At 35.5% G+C, this 18,908-nt stretch overlaps 1 long non-coding RNA gene across 1 annotated transcript; it reads right to left on the minus strand.

The window, feature by feature from the left end:
- Window positions 1-13,146: 13,146 nt before the first annotated feature.
- Window positions 13,147-17,606, minus strand: LOC150094502 (uncharacterized). The gene is made up of 3 exons (XR_016550238.1): window positions 17,467-17,606; window positions 15,378-15,444; window positions 13,147-13,641 (listed from the first exon to the last, which is right to left on the minus strand). It is a non-coding gene; the product is annotated as an uncharacterized LOC150094502 (long non-coding RNA).
- Between the last annotated feature and the right edge of the window lie 1,302 nt (window positions 17,607-18,908).

The raw sequence follows: 18,908 nt of genomic DNA on the forward strand, positions 1-18,908 counted from the left end.
TATCATCTTGGTCACTCGCCTCTGGATCCTCTCCATCAAGAAGAAACCTAGGTGACCAAATCTGAGCACAGTAGTCGAGATGGGGTCTTATCAAGGCGCGATACAGAGAAACAATAATCTGCTTGTCTCTGCTTGTCAACGTATTCTTCAGCAACCAAGTGATTTGATGAGCTGATTTGGCCACTTTTGTAATGTGTCCCCTAAATTTCAATTCCTTATCCACCAACACTCCTAAATATCGTGCTGATCAATTTCCTGGAGCACGGTTCCACCAATGCAGTAAACTGCCGCCAATCTTTTCACCCCAAAATGCATAACCTTACATTTTGCCACATTAAATTGACATCCATTCTCCTTAGCCCAGACCTCCAATCTATCCAAATCATCCTGCAAATTTTTGACGTCATATGCATTCACTATTGCCCTACCCAACTTCGCATCATCCGCAAACAAATGAACTGTTCCTCTCAGATCCTTTATTATATCATTTATGAACAAATTAAACAGCAGTGGTCCAAGAACAGATCCTTGTGGCACACCACTAATCACAGGCCGTCGTGTGGACTCTACTCCTGAGTAAACCACTCTCTGATATCTCTCCGTCAACCACCCTCCTATCCATCTCACCAACCCTATGTTCATTCCCATATGCTGCAATTTACTGATTAGAATTCCATGTGGTATCCTGTCAAAGGCCTTAGCAAGGTCCAGTAGAATCACTGTAAACCCATTACCCTTATCCAGTTCAGCCGTCACTGTGTTATAATACGTGAGCAAGTTACTGAGGCATGACCTACCCTTCACAAAACCATGCTGTCCCCGATACCGTATCCCATTTTCTTCTATCCAATCTTGTATTTTCCTCTTGACTATTTTCTCTAAGACCTTGATAATGATTCCTGTTATGCTGATTGGCCGGTAATTTTCAACAGCAGCCTTGGAACCACCTTTGTGCAGTGGAACTATTTTCCCCTCTTTCCACCCCCTTGGGACTGACCCAGTCCTGAGGCTCAAATTAAACAAAATGGTCAAGGGGACTGACAATTCTTTGGCCGCTTCACGTACGACACGAGCTGGTATACCATCCTATCCCACAGATGTATTGACATTGAGGTTCTGTAATAGACTAGTTACTTCTACTTCATTCATCACAATTCCAGTATAAGCTGTTGGTTCTTCCATTCCTGCAAAGTCACCACCTGGATGATATACTCTTGCAAAGTGCTCGCTCAGTAATTCCACAATATCGGCTGATTCGGTTACCTCCCTACCATCAGCATTTTTTAAGATCATTCTACCATGAGCATTTTTCCTTTTTCTTGCAACATATTGAAAAAACTGTTTGGGATTCTCTTTACTAGTCTTTTTACTAGTCTTGTCTTGCCTTGGCTGAGAAGGTATTATCTATTACTGCAACTAGTGAGCGAACTCGCGTAGAGCAGGTTTTGTTTAAAAAGATGTATAGTGAATTTGAATAGTGAAAATGTAGATTCACTATTCATTGTTCATGAAAACACGTATTGTTTTGGCCAAGTGGTTAGCGTATCCACTCTCCGGCCAAAAGGCTGCGGGTTCGAATCCCGCCATAGGCGTGGATGTTTGTGATTGTCTGTAAAAGTACTAGTGGTGGTAGTGGGCGGTAGATGGCGTTGGTGTAGATGATGCAGTTCGTGGATGACGGGTGGATGAGGTTGAGTGGTGGAGACAGAGAGTTGTAGAGTAGATACCATCCCTCGATGAGTCTTGGACTCCCTGAAAGTGTCAAATAACAATTTCCCAACAACAGAAAATTTATCTCTTTGTAGCAGGTGCATTTCCGCTATTGGCTAACTGAAATATAAAAAATGAAGCCGCTAATATCTGTTATTCTAAAAGGAATTGGAAAGGCTTTTAGCCTTGACTTTTTGAAATCCAATATCCAATCTAAGCTGATCCACGGGTATCAATGCTTTCATAATCACCAAGGAATGACTATCAAATATGGAAGGCAACGTGTCATCTCATGGTCCCTAACTATATATTATTATCTTGAAATAATGTTAATTCTATGGTCGATTTTCTTGAGATGAGTCGTTAAAAACCTCAGCGAGTAGTTAAAAAATCTTGCTACCCTGTTGGCTACTTGTAGTACAAAAATGCCTTTAAATCTCATCTACAAAGAATCATATTCCACGGTAAAATTCGAGTGCAATGAAAAAATAAAAAAGTCATCATCAAAACAGCAACAATGCTAAAATTTTGCTAGTGTAATAAATGCTGTAGCGCTGAAATACAAAAGGAAACTTCATTGGGGATAGTTGTTGATCGCTGCTCTAACCTAGATTTTCAACGTTTATATCATTTAAACGAACGAATAAAGAAATATTACATAAAATTTTTAATAATTATTTTTTAACCGCGCTATCGGCCAGGACGTATATATATACGTCCAAGTTACCATGGATGCGAAGTGCATATTAAAATTGTAATACCACTGATATTACATTGAAATATATGATGGATACGAAGCGAATGAGGATGCATATTTGATCCATAATGGCCGGTAAGGTGATTTAAACAAAGTAGTAGTCTTATTTGTAACGACAAAATGATACATATAAAATATCCTGAAATAAGTTTTAAAATAATAGTTCAGTTTGAAAGATTCATGTAACAAGATTTAATTGCGTGGGTTGTCTTCTCCAGAGTACTATAACCATATATAGGCGTTCTAAAAAGAACCAAATATCTTGAAATGGGCAACATGTGAAAAAATCGTGAAATAGAATAGTTTTAGTAAACAACTGCCATCCTATGGATTTGCCTTCCCCACTCAGCAACTGGAATGCCAACTTTCTCACTGGTTGCTCACTACGTGTCATGGTGAACGGCCTACTCTCCTCAGAGTGCCACACCAATGCAGGAGTACCCCAGGGTTCTGTTCTTTCACTCACTCTTTTCCTCTTGTATATAAACGACCTGCTTTCACAGACTTCCAATCCTATCCATAGCTTTGCTGACGACAGTACACTCCATTCCTTCTTTTCATTCGAGAAACACTGTTGCAATATCAATCGATATGGTACTATATTGCAATATTTTATTTCGTTCGTCAATGGATGCTAAAATTTTAAACCAAATTGTTGCAAAAAGTATTGCTTTGAAACTTGAAAAATATCGTTTTAGAGCAACAGCTTCAGAATGACCTTCATTAGATAATTTTCCAGTCAAAATTACATCCCCTAAAGCTTTTAAAACACTTGGAAGCTTCTGAGCAACCGGTCTAACCACATCGATTCTACAACTCCAGCGAGTTTGAGATAGACCATGAAGAGAACAGCCAGTTCATTCTAATAAAATTTGCCATCTCATTGGGCTTGAGCTAAAAAAATGCAAATAAACGCTCCAAGTTTCCAAAATATATTGTGCTTTCCGAACAACATTTAGTTGCATTTACACCCACTACATTCAGTGAATGTGCTGCACATGGGGAATAAAGAGAAGTTTCTTCTTCTTTTAAATTACTTTCTTCTTGTGAATCTTTAACATTATCTTTATCAACATAGAAAGCAAACTGTGTTATCACCCATTTCCTCCATAGTTTGCAATATATCATTAATAACGTCAGCAGGTGTATGAGAAATATCATCTACTGTTTCTGTCTCTTCTTTCACATGCGTATAAGCAGGTTCAGCCAAGTGTGGTTCTTCTAAAATATTCTCATTTTTAGATTCCTCATTATCAAGTACTTCAACCTGAACCTGAGAAAAATTATTCTCTAATGGATTATCTTCATTTAGTGTCTGATTATCACTATTATGTTCAGCTTTGCTCTCTTCTTCTCCTTCTTCTGCAGCTTTGTTTATTGCTTCAACTTCTGTTTGCTCTTTTATAACAGATTCAGAATCTGCTTTTTGCTGAGAATCAAGAATAGTCTGAGCTGTTTGTTTATGAGTAGAAGAATCTGTGATCTTTTTAGCTATAAGAGATGATGATGATGTATGAGCTTTCATTTTCTTTTTCAATAAAAGACCGAACACCTTTTATTTTTCCACTCATATTTGCAGCATTGTCATATCCCTGACCTCTGCAGTCTCGTATGTCAATTTTTAGTTGATTGAAGCGTTCTAATAATTTTTTTGCTATTTCTTCTCCAGTTTTATGATAAAAATCAAGAAATTCTATAAACCTTTCAAGAATTATCCATTTTGAGTAAAGAATCTATGAAAACATATCGTAGTATTAAAACATTTTGCTCGATATGTGACGAATCTGGAATTGAGTCAATTATTGAATAATAAATGGACTTCTTTCTTTCGCTTAAAATTTTGTTTAATACAAAATTACTGCAAATGTCAATGAATTCATTTTGAGTTTGCCACGATAAATGATGGGCCTGAAGTCGTTGGCCGGTGTTTTGCGATTCTTTTACTTTTTGTAAATGTTCTTTTAGTATGGGATCATAATGCGCAACTAATTATAATATCCCCAGAAAGTTCCCATTATGTGGATTACCAATTTGTTGAATAGCACCACAAAATGATAATTTCTGGACGCTAAAAATAAAATTACATGAAGCAACCTTTTAAGCAATTCATAATTTTTTTTTGTTTCGTTAATAACTAAATTTTCCATTTTGTTGTTTAGTCCGTTACCAGTTAGAGATCGTTCTAATTGCCTCCAGTGGCACTCTTTATGAGATCGTGATTTTTCATGATCAGGCAAACGTGTATATAACATTTGCCACTTTTGTTTTAGAGGACAAAACCCTTCTGATTTATTTAAATCGCTGACAAGTTTACTTTTTGTATCATTGCTAAATAATAGGCAGGTAACACAATATAAGGCTTGTTTGCTTGAACTCCAGCGTAACCAGTCACGAACTAACTGATCACGGCCATTTGATAACTGAGAATAAAGTAAATATGAATAAAATTTTCTACCTTTACAATCTTTCGGCATTAACTTGACCATATCATTTAACTCAGATTCGGATTTTAGTCCTTTAACAACTATTAATTGCCGATTTACATCACTAAAAAATTCTAGCCAAGTACCTGGATCTTCGTAATTTATAACTTCGGTAGCTTCTAAGTTCGTAGTCACTTCAGCTTCACCTCCAGTTGACGTAAATTCTTCATATATTAAATCGTTGTTACCAACTCCATCGGTTGTAGTGCTGATCGTTGCTTCAATTCCAGGTCCAAGCAACTTTTTTTCTTTATCTTGAAGATTTAAATTGTCCCTAGCGTCTATTTCAGTGTTCACTTCAGAGTTAGCTGCTGCAGGTCCAGGTGAAGAAGATTCTTTATTACTTTTGTCAGCAGTTAAACTATTAGCACATTGTTTACTTGAAATTTCAATATCTTGGTGTTCTTCTGTCTTCAAATATTTCAGTAGTAAATGCTTGTTTTTTAAATCTTCTTTTGCCTTCTCACGATCCCTTTTCTCCTTTCGTTTTTGATTTCCAGATTTATGATGATACATTTCTGTTGGTCAAATTTTTATTATTAAAAATATAATTTTAATAATTAAAAAATCAAATTAATAAGAATACGTAATTTCATTTTTTAGTGCACGGCCTACACTATACAGTTGCACACTTTACAAACAATAACAAAACCTTCGTCTATCAAAATAATAACAAGAACGAAGCGTTCTGGCAGGGAACATTACTGTGAATGCAATTACTAGCTAGCGCAGCCAACTGCAAAACAACCTTGCACGAACGCCTATTGACATTATCACCGCTATAACTACAGCATTCCACGCTGAGAGAATCAGTGTCTTCCGGACACTCACGGCAAGCTAAAGAGCGTAGCCGTCTGTCTAAAACAAAACACAGTATCATTCTCGATATGCCATTATTATTTATCATTGTTGTTATTACGAGAATTAAAACCATGCATTATAAACACAGTTATGTGACACGTCGGGGTCCTTTTCGAAGCGGGGCCCGCGACAAAAGTCTCAGATGTCACCCCCTCTAGGCGGCCCTGCTGACGGCAGAAAAAAACAGAAGGGAACGTCGATAATACACTGTCTGTAATACACTATGATTCCCTCATAGTGTATTAGAGACGGTCCATTACACAAAAACACTGTTTTAGACTGCATCCCCCCTCTATTCAAACAACCAAGCAGAACAGCTTGCTATAGTTTATTCACTCACATATCTCCGGGAATTAGAACTCAACACCTCTCATCAAAAGACTGCAACAATTTACAGTGACAGTAGAAGCACTACTGACAGCATAAAAAAACCAGAACTCCCACAGTTTTAATAGAACAGACACGAAATTTGGTAAGGATCTCACTCTAGAAGAATGGGAAATTAAGTTTTGCTGGGTGAGGGCGCATACTGAAGCAACGGGAAACGAGAGAGCCGATCAGCTGGCTGAAGAAGCAACTATAAGTGAAAGGATAGAAATAAGTTATCATAAGTACTCAAAATCAACTATAAACAGTGACAGAAGAAATAAGCCTAAGCTTGTCGGAAGAAGAATGAAAAACATCTAAAAACGGATCAACAACCAAAGAATTCGTGCCAGGTATAAGAAGCAACCATAAGTGAAAGGATAGAAATAAGGTGAAACCATAAGTGAAAGGATAGAAAAAAACGGATCAACAACCAAAGAATTCGTGCCAGGTATAAGAAGCAGCCTCCGGCTGAAAATGGACGCCATCTCTCCAAGTTTAAACACGCTACTAACAAAACACGATCACTTATTCCATGACTGTCAGCTACTGGACTCCATCCGGATGTCCCTAATACAGCACATCATCACTTCAGCAGATAAGTTGCCAGTGTGAAACAGAGACTTATCGAAAAGCATTATCAAAATTAATTTAATTGTGCCAATAGGATCAACTTCCAATCGTTATAATATAATAGAAACTACTACTCAATGTCTGGATTATATAGTTTAAATATGTAGATATAAAAATGTAAACGCAAATATATATGTAAATATGGATGTTAACGTACGAATACGTACATATAGGTGTAAAATATAACTATAAATATAAATGGTATTCAGTTATTTAGACGCTACGTGTAATGTAATATAAGTATTGTATGCAAGAGCATGTAGGAAATAAATTGGCTCCTATTAGGGTTACTATTGGAAGAAACCACATGCAAGCGCACATACGTTTATTCCATGGATATCATGCTTATTAGTACACGGGTACTTAAAAATGGGGGGGGGGGATTGCGGCTACACGTAAGAGGAAATTTCCTCATAAACATAGAAATCATTAAACAGAAGACTGCAGATTGCATAAACAATGAGCAAAAATTTTCACACAATATAAGAGGTACAACTTCAGGAGGTGTTGCCATGGAATAGATATTCAGTTGGTGTATCTTTTCATGCAAACCAAATGTTATGGAATTTGCAAAGGAACATAAATGATAACATGGTAGTTCAACAAAACTGAAAATATATGTTTCTGTTTACTAAAGACCTATTTTTCTTAGTCCTGTTTATAACACTTAAATAATTGTAACGTAATATTTGGATGTTTTTTTTTTCTTTCTGCTATTGCAGTGGAAAGTTTTGTTATGAACGTATCACTGTGTAGTGGCAAATTAAGTGGCTTTGGCAATATCACATATATATAGGACACGTGCGCCGACCTCATTTTAACTTGACCTAGTTCTTAATGACTGTATGTCTATAAAATATAAATCTTCGGAGATCTTAAGCTGCTAAAGAAAATGTTTGATTACTGTTTTATATATGCTATTGGAGACCTTGAAGTTAAAGTTTCAGAAATAAATTTGTTATTTTAGAATGATGAATGTCTAAGCATAATAAACAATTTCCGAAAAAAATAATCATTATTATTGAAATAATGCTAGATCTAATAACAACCTGACATATAATTTTCTTGTCTTATGATACGATATGATAAACCTTTACATCTCGAACTGAGGTAGATTTTTGGATTGCTTAGTAAAAATTCCCTGGCCGATTTCGTTTGCCATGTGAAACGATTAGGTTCATAGCCTTTTCTTGAATGAAGGAATGAATAATTTTTCACGAGTTGCAGATATTAATTTGTAGCCACAGAAAGTAGTCCTCAAAAAGAGAAAGTGAATGCTTATTGCAGGCACAAAATATTTTGCAAGAGTAACAATTTTTAGTTATTGTTGACTTTTTTATTTTAAAAATCACGTGTTACTTTCATTTAGTCGGAATCACTGAAGAAGCAACTAGGGCTATGATACCAGTATATTATGTCTATTAATTCCGAGTTCTCTTAATTTCGGATAATTTGAACTGAAGGTGAGCAGTAGTAGAAACGCTATGGCACTGGGGCATATGTCAAGGGCGCCAGTCACAGGGTATTTTAGCATTTATGGAAACTAACACACTAAAAATAAATAAATAAACAAATAAATAAAAATAAAACACGAATTTGCGAAATGCGTCATCGATACACAAGTTCATAACTACCAATGATTTTGAATACTTCCGAGAGAGAGAGAGGGAGAGAGAGAGAGCGGGTATGATTATTATCATTACGTGCCCCTTCCAGGGAGTCTAAGGAGTCATTGTGGGAGGGCACTCTACTCTAATAAATACATCTCATCCTCTCCACTACTAATTAATTATCCAACTATGAACTACTACCATCAACGCCATCTATCGCCCATCATCACCAACAACAGTATTTTTTGTCCATAAATTGTGTGTTCTGAAGGCCAATTGTCTTTTTTATCTGCGGGATGAAAAATCCACGTTTCGGGGAGAAAACACCCAGCTACCACTGTATGAGATCAGCTAACTCACCTTCAACTGAAAAAGCCCATATAAGGATTCCTCTCGTCACGACAAGAATTGAACCCAGGTATTATCTGCCGTAGAGAAAGTTTTTCATAAAATGAACAGGAAGAACAGAGGAACTAAAGAAATTATATTAACAAAAATTTTCTGATTCATCTGTACTTTATGACAATATACTTCTATTGGCAGTAGGTGCAGAAAACTAGAATAAAATTATAGGAACTAGCTGAAGTATCGAACAGGTTAAGCATAACAAAAATAATGATGAATGACAATATAACACCATGAAGGAATTATAACGAAATGTGGGGATGTGGATAGCTTCAATTCGTATATTTATTGAGCCAAATCATGGAAATTTAAAGAACTCCTGGACTGCTGAACGGCTCTTGGGAAGATGGAAGATATCTGCAATATTCTAATTAATTTGAAGAGGAAAGCTCTTCACCACTCTGTCTTACCTGCATAATATATTGCAGTGAAACAGAAAATGTAACTAAAGATATGATTCCCAACTGAGAGTGACCCAGAAAATAATAGAAAAGAATATGCTTTGTGTAATGGTTAGAGACAGGATATCTTATAATTTTATAAGAGATTTTATATTATTCGATACACCATACATTCAGAGTGCAGAAAGGCTGGACAAATCTCCATATATATAACATCATTATATGGTATTACTTGTTAACAGAATAAATGATCAAACGATGACTAAGAGGAGGTTTTTAGTGCACCACCTCAAATATAAGAACAGTATCGAACAGGTTGAACGATATGAATTTGTACTGGGCTACAGCTTGATGGTATACAATAACGTTTTGGGCCAAAAAGAATGTAAAGTTATTGGAAGCAGAGAATCGTATAGCAGAGACGTGTTTGTGATAGGAAAAGAAAGAATAAGTAAATCGGTCCGAAAGGAGAAATCTGGTCTGAAATGTTGAGTTGAACAATATCAAAGGTAAGGAGAAAAAACTACGAGCTCTCCAATGCTTTCAAAACAAAACGTGTTTTGGAAGCCTTGAAAGCGACTAAGTGATAATTACCGTACTGAAGGATAATATGAAGATCAAGAGTTTAGGGGAATGATTGTAGATATCTTGAGGCTTGAGACGGTTGAATTGAACACCGCAAAGTTTTTTGTATGATTAAATTAGCGGTAATGGAGAGATATATGAAGATATATCTCCCTGTTACCGTGGGAGATATATGAGATCAATGAGAGAATGTCATTTATGTATATGAAGAAAGAGGGTGTGTGAGATTACATAAACCTGAGGAACAAATGCATGAACAGAAAATATGAAGAGAGAACACCCTTTACCATTACATGAACTTTTCTGCTAGGAAGAAAACCAGAAATCCAATTACAAAGAGTAGAAGGCAAACCATAAGACGGTGATTTGCTGATAATCCCTTGATGTCAAACCCTATGAAATGCCTTGAAAATGTCGAGAGCAACAGTACAGGTTTCTTGAAACCTTTCTATGTAGGCGAAGAAATCTGTGGAGCTTGATTAAAGACTTAGTGATGGTCCCTGATTACATAAAAGCTCTGTAGTCGAAGAAATTGACTGTTGATGACTTTCTCTATTACTCTAGACAACACCAAGATGCAAATCACAGAATGATAGTTTAATGGAATAAGCTTATCTCCTGTTTTTGGAATAGTCTGTATATGAGCTTGCTGCCAAACTGTGAGGAGGATGCCAGTTGAGTATTATAAAGAGGATAGGTGTTGATTTAAGAGCATATCTTTTGAGCATAAATGCCAGGATACCATCGGAACCAGAAGCCGTTTTGATATTCGGATTGATCAAGATTTTTCTGATGTCTTTCTTTCTTTCAGAAGGGAAATGAATGCTCTCATTCTAACATGGATAATTTCTGCATCTGGAAAACAGAAACAGTAATCTGATCCAACATTTTATTAAAATCTATATGACGATAGCAGAGTTGTTGGAATACATAATTTTGATACTTTTTTTGTCTATGCAAATGAGAGGATTTAAAAACAAATTCGGGTTACTCGACAAATGTTTGTAACGATTCTATATCAAAGTAAAGAATGAAGGTAATTTGCTTTATTTATCTATGCAAGAGTTGGATGAGAAGAATAATGCTAGAAGGTTAAGTTTATCTTTAAGTGATGCTTCAATAGGGCCATCTGGGTGGTGAGAGGCGGAAGCACAGATGAACAAAAATTGCATACAAGAGCTTTGAAACCAGAAGGAACAATCGTCCTTAATGTAGGAGGAGAGTTTTTTGTATTTACCCTGTCATATTCAAACCTGATACTGTTAATAATTGTTTTGCAGACTGTGGACATCACTGTTGGCTGTGAATAAGCTGAAGTTTTTGTCTCAAGCCACTCACAAAATGCTGCTTGTTTTTCTAGGATAGCACTGGCACACTTCTGAAAAACCGTGGCTTGGATTGGGCAGGAATTTCAAAGAGTGGGAAATGAGCGCCCTCATTCCAACATGGATAATTTCTGCATCTGGAAAACAGAAACGGTAATCTGATCCAACATTTTATTAAAATCTATATGGCGATTGCAGAGTTGTTGGAATACATAATTTTGATACTTTTTTTGTCTATGCAAACGAGAGGATTTAAAAACAAATTCGGGTTACTCGACAAATGTTTGTAAGGATTCTATATACCAAATTTCAATAAGATTCGTTAGACAGAGTCCCAGAATAACTAATGCATATGTTACACGTGTACATAGGGCCAAAAGACACAATGAGCTTACGTACTTTGCGAAACGCGCCGTAAAATTCAGAAGTGCCTGAATTTTAACTGAATAATAAAGTAAATGTTTTCAGTGCAACAGCAAACAAGACTAATACTACTAATAAAAATATGTCAACTAAATAGCCTTAAACTAAGTTAATCTTCTACTTTTTAATCAGTGTCTGGCTAATTTTTTTGCATATTAAGTATTTTGCCGAGTATAATTATGACGGTTTTAATTCTTGCGATGCAATCCAGTTTTTAAACACTCTAAATCATGCCCTGCTTTTAATCCACTTCCACTGGTTTTCTAAATTAGTCAAAGTAGCGACAACAAATATTTTTAGTGAAATAGTTGATATTGAGTTAGAAAAAGAAGCACGCCCTTTTCAATACAAGACGTCCAACAAGTGAAGTTAGGAGATTGGCTCAGGATACCGATTTTTAGAGGCATCCTATTTTTTTTTTTTTTTTTTTTTTCAGAGAGAGAGAGAGAGACCCCTTAAGACGATATCTTACGGTGCCAATTACCATCGGCTAAGCACCGATTCAATACTGATTTATTAATTAATTCGATAAAAATTGAGCTATAGATGTAATATCGAGTGCGCAGGTTATTTAGCGGACCTGAAATAAATACTGAGGCCTACCACTTCGTTCCTATAGGAAAAATATTTGCAGAAAAAAAAAATTCCTGAAAGGATGAAATACAATAATACTTTGCATAGAGTGGTTAATAAATGTCGAAAAAGTTCCGTGCAAGCAAAATAGCACTGTTTAAAACATTATTACAATGCATTGTGGTATGATGCGTTTCAAACAGACAATTACAGTATTGGTGAAACGTATCATTTTTGCACTGAGCTCACCCAGAAATACTAATTAATGCACACGGAAAAAATTAAAAACGATTAAAATAAAACGAAAAATTGTAAAGATTTATTTGAAAGAATAGTATTTAAACACTAGTTTACACAGATTTTTTTCATTTTCTCTGCATGCATATCTCAGTAACATCGAATGGCATTTTGTAATGCTTGCCAAACATTAATGCTTCGTTCAATGCTAGGATCGATGAAAAAATCCATAAGAAAATTAGAAACATCGTCTATTTTTCTTCATGGCACTTCACAATTTTAAGTTTTTGTTCTATTATAGTGTTAACCATCTACGTTTGCTAGGTTCACAAGCTTCGTTACATTTTCTCTTCACACTTACACTCGCTTATAAAAGGGCACTTGTGTTTAGTATTCAGTACTATATGTAATAAAAATGTAATAAGTATGTCATTAAAAAAATTGAAATTGTAAAGCGACCGCGACTTTTCTTCACCAAAAGTTGAAAATATTACTAAAGCGTGAATCCATACAGTTGTTACTGCGGTATGCTAAATCACGAGGATACTATTTTAGTATAATCAGAATGTTGGTAATGCAGCACAGTACTGTACAACTGTTAATTTTTTTTAAATTATTATTATTATTATTTAGCGTATGGTGGAAACAATTTCTTGTTTCCACCATACGCTACAAGAAATTGTTGAACAAAACAATACAGACTGACAGTTCAGTTAATCAGTCGATGACACTGTCTGGGAGTAAATGCAAATTCCTGAGCCCCCCCCCCCCCAAGTCTGCACAGCATCACACAGGCAAAAGAGTGACTGCAAAATTCCCCACAAATGTAATAAGTTGGCACAGAGGCCTTGCCCAGTCCTAAATCTGTTTTGCCAACTCCAGAGGTGTCGAAGTACATTGAATCCTGGTGGTTTGATAGTTGGATCTGTGATCAGGTACTTGTTTGTAGTTAATTCCAGAGTCTTCTCCACCAGTCCTGGGGATCATCATCTGTAATTCCACAAGCCATATGGGAGATCTGGAAACAAGGCGGTGTTTTGGGGATGAAGAGATATCTTGATGAATAGGAAGATCCATATTATTTCTGATTTTCTTTATTTCTTTGAAGATAGCTTCTTCTCTTCTGAAGCATGGAAGAGATGTCTGAAAGAACAGGTAACCATGGGAGAGGAGTAGATCATAAGGTACCAGAGATGATTCTCATTATTATGTTAAGCTGTATATCTATGAGAGTCGGGTGGTGACTTCAGCTCCAAACTGGCGAACAATACTCTGTAACAGAGAAGACTAGAGTCAAGACATTACAACCCAAGACATTGGTCAAGATATTGTTCCTGACAGATATCTTTAACTTAGTTTTATCGAAATGTTTTCAGTAAATTAGACTGAGATCAAGTGTGAAACCAAGGTAACAAGGGTTACTTTCATTGATTAGAGTCCTGTTGCAGAATTTAGTTTTAGTTTTCTATGAGTCTTGTGGTTATTTAGGCAGAAAGCAGAAACAACAGTTAATGCTTTGATTATGAGATAGGCCCCAGCGTTCCAAGTAATTTTGTAGTGAGCTGAGATCTTTGTTCAGTGTTTTCTCAACGCCTTGGAAGGTAGTCTTGGGCGGCTATAGCAATGTCATCAGCATGGATAAACTCTCGACTAACTGTTGGAGCGGTATCTCTTGTGTACAGGTTGAATAAAGCCGAAGACAGATCCTTGTAGCAATCAATCCTGTAAGATAAATGTTCTGCGTTTTTGTTGGAGACTGTTCGAGTAATTTCAGTATTTTTTAGAAGTTGATTATTTTAGCTGCTTTATATAGTAAATCTTTCTTCCATACGGTGCCATAAGCTGATGTTAAGACTACGAAGGGAGTACCTGTTTTTTAAATCCTTTTGGTATCCAGCTTCTATATGGGTATGAGGGCTAAGACGACCTAATCGCAGCAGCTTCTGCCAGACCTAAACTCAGCCTGTTCACTGAGTAAGATGGCTTCTAATTTTGGAGAAATTCTAGAGAGGATAATCCTTTCAAAAAGTTTGTAAGGAGTGGAAAGTAATGCTACAGGGCGGTAGCTATTAGGATCATAAGTTGACATTAAGTTTCGGCAGGGCTATTATCTTTGATTCCTGCCAACGTTTTGGGAGCCCTTCATCATTTATTATTGTGGAGAAGAAATTAGATAGCCAGGATTTTGCTCTTGAAGTGAATAAATCTGGATGGATGCCATCAGAGCTTTATCCATTTTAGTAAATTAATTTGAGTCTTGCATCAATTTCATCGATAGTTATTAGATTGGGGTTTACTGTAGATGTAAGACATGATAGGAAACCTTTTTTTATAATGAGGAGGGCTCTTGTTTTTTTTTTTTTTTTGGTGTCTGTGGGAATTTTGAGTTTAACTTCTTGGGCTAAGATTTGTGGAGTACTATCAGGGTTTACTTTCCCTTTAGTCCTGTTTAGAGTATTGGTGTCGTCAGTCGACATTGACTAAGTCTTGCAACTTGATCTGTTAAAGTTGAGGTTGTTGGTAGGCTCCTCTACATCCAAGGATAGACGGCAGAGGCAGTGTCTGAATAGTTCTGTTGTACATACTGTCAAAAGAATAGCAGTTGACCAACGTGTTTAGATTTTTCTGAATCCTTTCAGGATGTGTTTCTTGTCAGATGCTATGCTAACAATTTTTAAATTGTTAAAAGTTATAAACAGTACTATAGCGAAACCCGCGCTGATCAAAACTGCGCTATGCAAGGTATTGCTGCACTATTATAAATGAGATCGTGAATATTTATAATTATTTGTTACAAGAATTAGAGATTCGTAATATTAATAAGATTAGTAGCTTTTCTAGCTCAATAATAGAAATAATGGTATTATCATTTTATGTCCATGTGAATCAATGGAATATCAGTCTGAATATTAGATTCATACATAATCGAAGATATGTTTATATGCATTTTGCAATAATATTTTTTTATATAATTTATTTTTCGTTTTAACAAATGTAATTTCGCATACCATTAGGAAAGGCTCAAGTCCACCCCTAGAGAGCTTGGATATAATTCTAAAAGGGAACGTTGTAGCTCTGAAAAAAAAAACCATGAAGGATTTTTAATGTAAAACATAGAAATATTCATTAAAAAGTGAAGCCTAATCTATATTGAAGGATCAAAGTACATTAATCTATTAAAAAAAAAAGGAAAACATTCAAGTAGTAACTATATATATATATATTAACGAAAGCACAGCCGCACCTTTTGCACTTGCTTCTAATTGGCTGTTCTCAAAAACATTTAAGACTACTTCTTTTGAGAATGCGCATGTTTGTTATCAAGCCATTGCTAAACTTTCACCAAAGTGTACTGTATATTCATATAGAGATATAATATAAATACATACATTTTATAGCCAAATACAAATGAAACTTAAAACGTTTCGAAATTTATCAAATAACTTATAAGAATATAACCTTCAGCATCGGGATTATCTTGGTTTGCACTACTTATAAGACTGCGCATGCACAAGAATCTCATATATTCGCCTTTTGCTGGTGCTAGGCGTGACTGATAGTTCTCAACCAGACAAGAGCCTTAAAAGGGCAAAAACCCTCTATTCGGAAAATTCTGTCGGAAAGTTGAATTCATCATAAGTGAATTATATAGCAATGTATAGAGTCTAAAAGGTTTCAATTTAGTTTATTTAAGATATTAATATGGGGGATATTATATGCACTATATATTTATATATTTTATGCCTAAATGTGCAAATGAAATTTAAAAAGAAGTTTCGGAAATTATCAGAAAGCTTATGAGAATATGTCCATCGGCCTTTTATGTAATGTGTATTTTCAAGCAAAACGCTAATGAGGAGAACAAAGAATTTTGTTCCACTTCCATGGAAGGTTCAGAGAACAGCCAACATATCACAGTCGTAAAAGTATGTAAAGAATGTTCAGTATGATTTTACTAGGGGAAAATGCTGGTCTTGAAATTCACCTTGCTCTTGTTATCATTCAGGGAGTGAGAGGTGTGATTGAAGTCTGATTAGCGGAATAATGAATTACTGACCATTTAAAACTATACATTTTGAAATTTAGGCACATTTAATCATATAAATACAACATTTATTTTACAAATGATATTCTATTCTATCCTTTTCAATTTAGCTACTTAAATACAAATTCTACCCTACGGTTCTTCTTTATGAACTGGTCAATAGCATCGTCATAAAAAGTTGATTGTAACATAATTTTCCCAAGCAACACGCACACTTGTAAAGACTGGCTGAAGCTCACTGGCTAGAGCTACGTTGACTACGTATGGCATGTGTTTAAGACGACGTGAAGGGAGCGGAAATGGCTATGCGCGCATGAAATCACAGTGCTGCAGCGAGGACGTGGAAGCTCCTACAACCGAGCAAGCCAAGGTAGCTTTGACTAGACGAGCAAGCATCGGCCTTCGATACACAACGTAAAGCTCAATTATTGCCGCGCAAGCTTAAGACGTCTTCTGTCTACAAAAATAAAAGCCTAAATGGAATGCTTATAAATGCATGCATTTATTAACAAATAAATATTACTTCTTTCTCACATAATGAGCTTGAGAAATGGCCGAATTCTCCATAGCAAGCATGGAGAATTCGCCCCTGGATTTTACAAAGAATTAAAAAAAATAATAATAATCTGTACAAGAGGAAATTATCAAAGTCAAATGCTCTCTGCATATCAGCTAAAACCCTTGCTGATATGAGGTTATAAAGGTCATATTCCAATGCCTTAAGTTTCAAAACATCAGTAACAGTAAATATTAAAGGTCAATTAATTCTCAGTTGAAACGACAAAGTAATTTTCCATATAGCTGTGTGAGACAATATTTGTTATAAGAGATTTAGCAAAGAATCGGCGTCCTGTGCGAAGCTGAAAATCCACACATTCGTTAAAAAAATTAATCTTTATTGTTTGTTAAATAAAAGCAATAAAGTACATAATAAATCAAGTATAAAAGATAATATACAATAACTAAACAAAGAATTCTATAATCGAGAATATAGTTTATATAATTTTAGTGTAATGATTGTGTACTGTAAATTTGCAAAAGGCTATTATTACCTGAGTGAGCTTCCATTGAATATTATGAAACGTTATATAAATATAAAGAGCCAATAGGTTTCATTTCAGCGATGTAACATTATTTATTTAATAATAAATAAATGAAATGTAATTATTTATTTACTCCCTTGTTGTTGTTGTTAAGCCTTCAATATATACTTGTTTGCTGTTTTTTAAGTAAACAAATATAAACAAAGCCAATGAAAATAAAGCAAACTGTAACTGAGAAGAAAACAAATACATGTGATGGTTCACGTGATGCAGGTAGACAAACATTGTTCAGCATATTGAAAGACTGTGCGAATAATAATACGGACGGATGGGTCCTGAGTGTTATTTACTTATTTCGTGCTTCTATTCTAGATTTAGCTTCCCATATTATCGATTACCGAGCTGCCGATTGTATAAGCTAAACAATGTATCACAAGAAAGTGCAAGCTATAATATATCAGAACAGTAGAATAAATTATTTCTGTTTGGAGTACGCAATAAAAAAATCCAATTAGAGAAAATGGAAAAACTCCGCCATATTCTCAATTTTTGAATCATCAACAAATTCCAATTTAATTATTTCTTTTTGTATCAGAAGCTTAAACATGCGCACTAATGAAAAAACAAAATAATAAATTATCCACTTTTTACGAGAAGTTATCACCACCGGGAATCAGTATCAGGAATGAGCAAGAAACCTGAGGAAAAAAGAAGAAACTGGTGTAAATTGGATTTCAAAATCTGTATATAATACAAAAGGGAGACCGCTCCAAAAAGACTGCAAAAGGGGAAAAACAGAAGTGCTCTGTGAACTAGGGAGTGTTTGATAGCCGCTGCACACATTTGAAGAGTTTTTGAGGAGACTGTTCAAAGGATACCAATGTACAAAGAGACCATGGAAATATTAATAGAATATGACAGTAGCAGAGGTATTTTTCTGAGAGAGATTTATTTTGATTCGCAGTGTTAGCTAAGTTATTTTGACGACTTGCATAGTTGTTAAAGAGTTGTAGTGAAGATTGACTACTAGATATTCTAATAATCTTATAATCTCCCTGGTAATAACTGGAGATTAGTATTATCCCCAAAAAAGAAAAATCTCTGATCAGACATTTCAGTGTTATCAAAATTAAGGAAGGAATAAGTTCTATTTTGCGAGAAATAAGGCACATGATTCGTGATAAAATATTCCAAAAACCCATAAAAATCATACATATATGATTTTTATGTATGCCGTTTTTATAAGTATAAAAATCATACATATATGCCGGCCTGGTTGGCCGAGTGGTTAGCGTATCCGCTCTCATGTCAAAAGGCTGCAGGTTCGAATCCCGCCGTGGGCATGGATGATTGTGTGTGAAAATAGTAGTGGTTGTGGTGGACAGTAGACGGCGTTGGTGTAGATGATGCGCTCCTCTGTAGCTAGAGGACTGAGTGGTGGAGATGGAGAG

The sequence above is a fragment of the Typopeltis vanoorti genome, chromosome 22, assembly GCF_054136105.1.
Source record: "Typopeltis vanoorti isolate ZY-2024b chromosome 22, IOZ_Tvanoo_1.0, whole genome shotgun sequence".
Classification (NCBI taxonomy): Eukaryota; Metazoa; Arthropoda; class Arachnida; order Uropygi; family Thelyphonidae; genus Typopeltis; species Typopeltis vanoorti.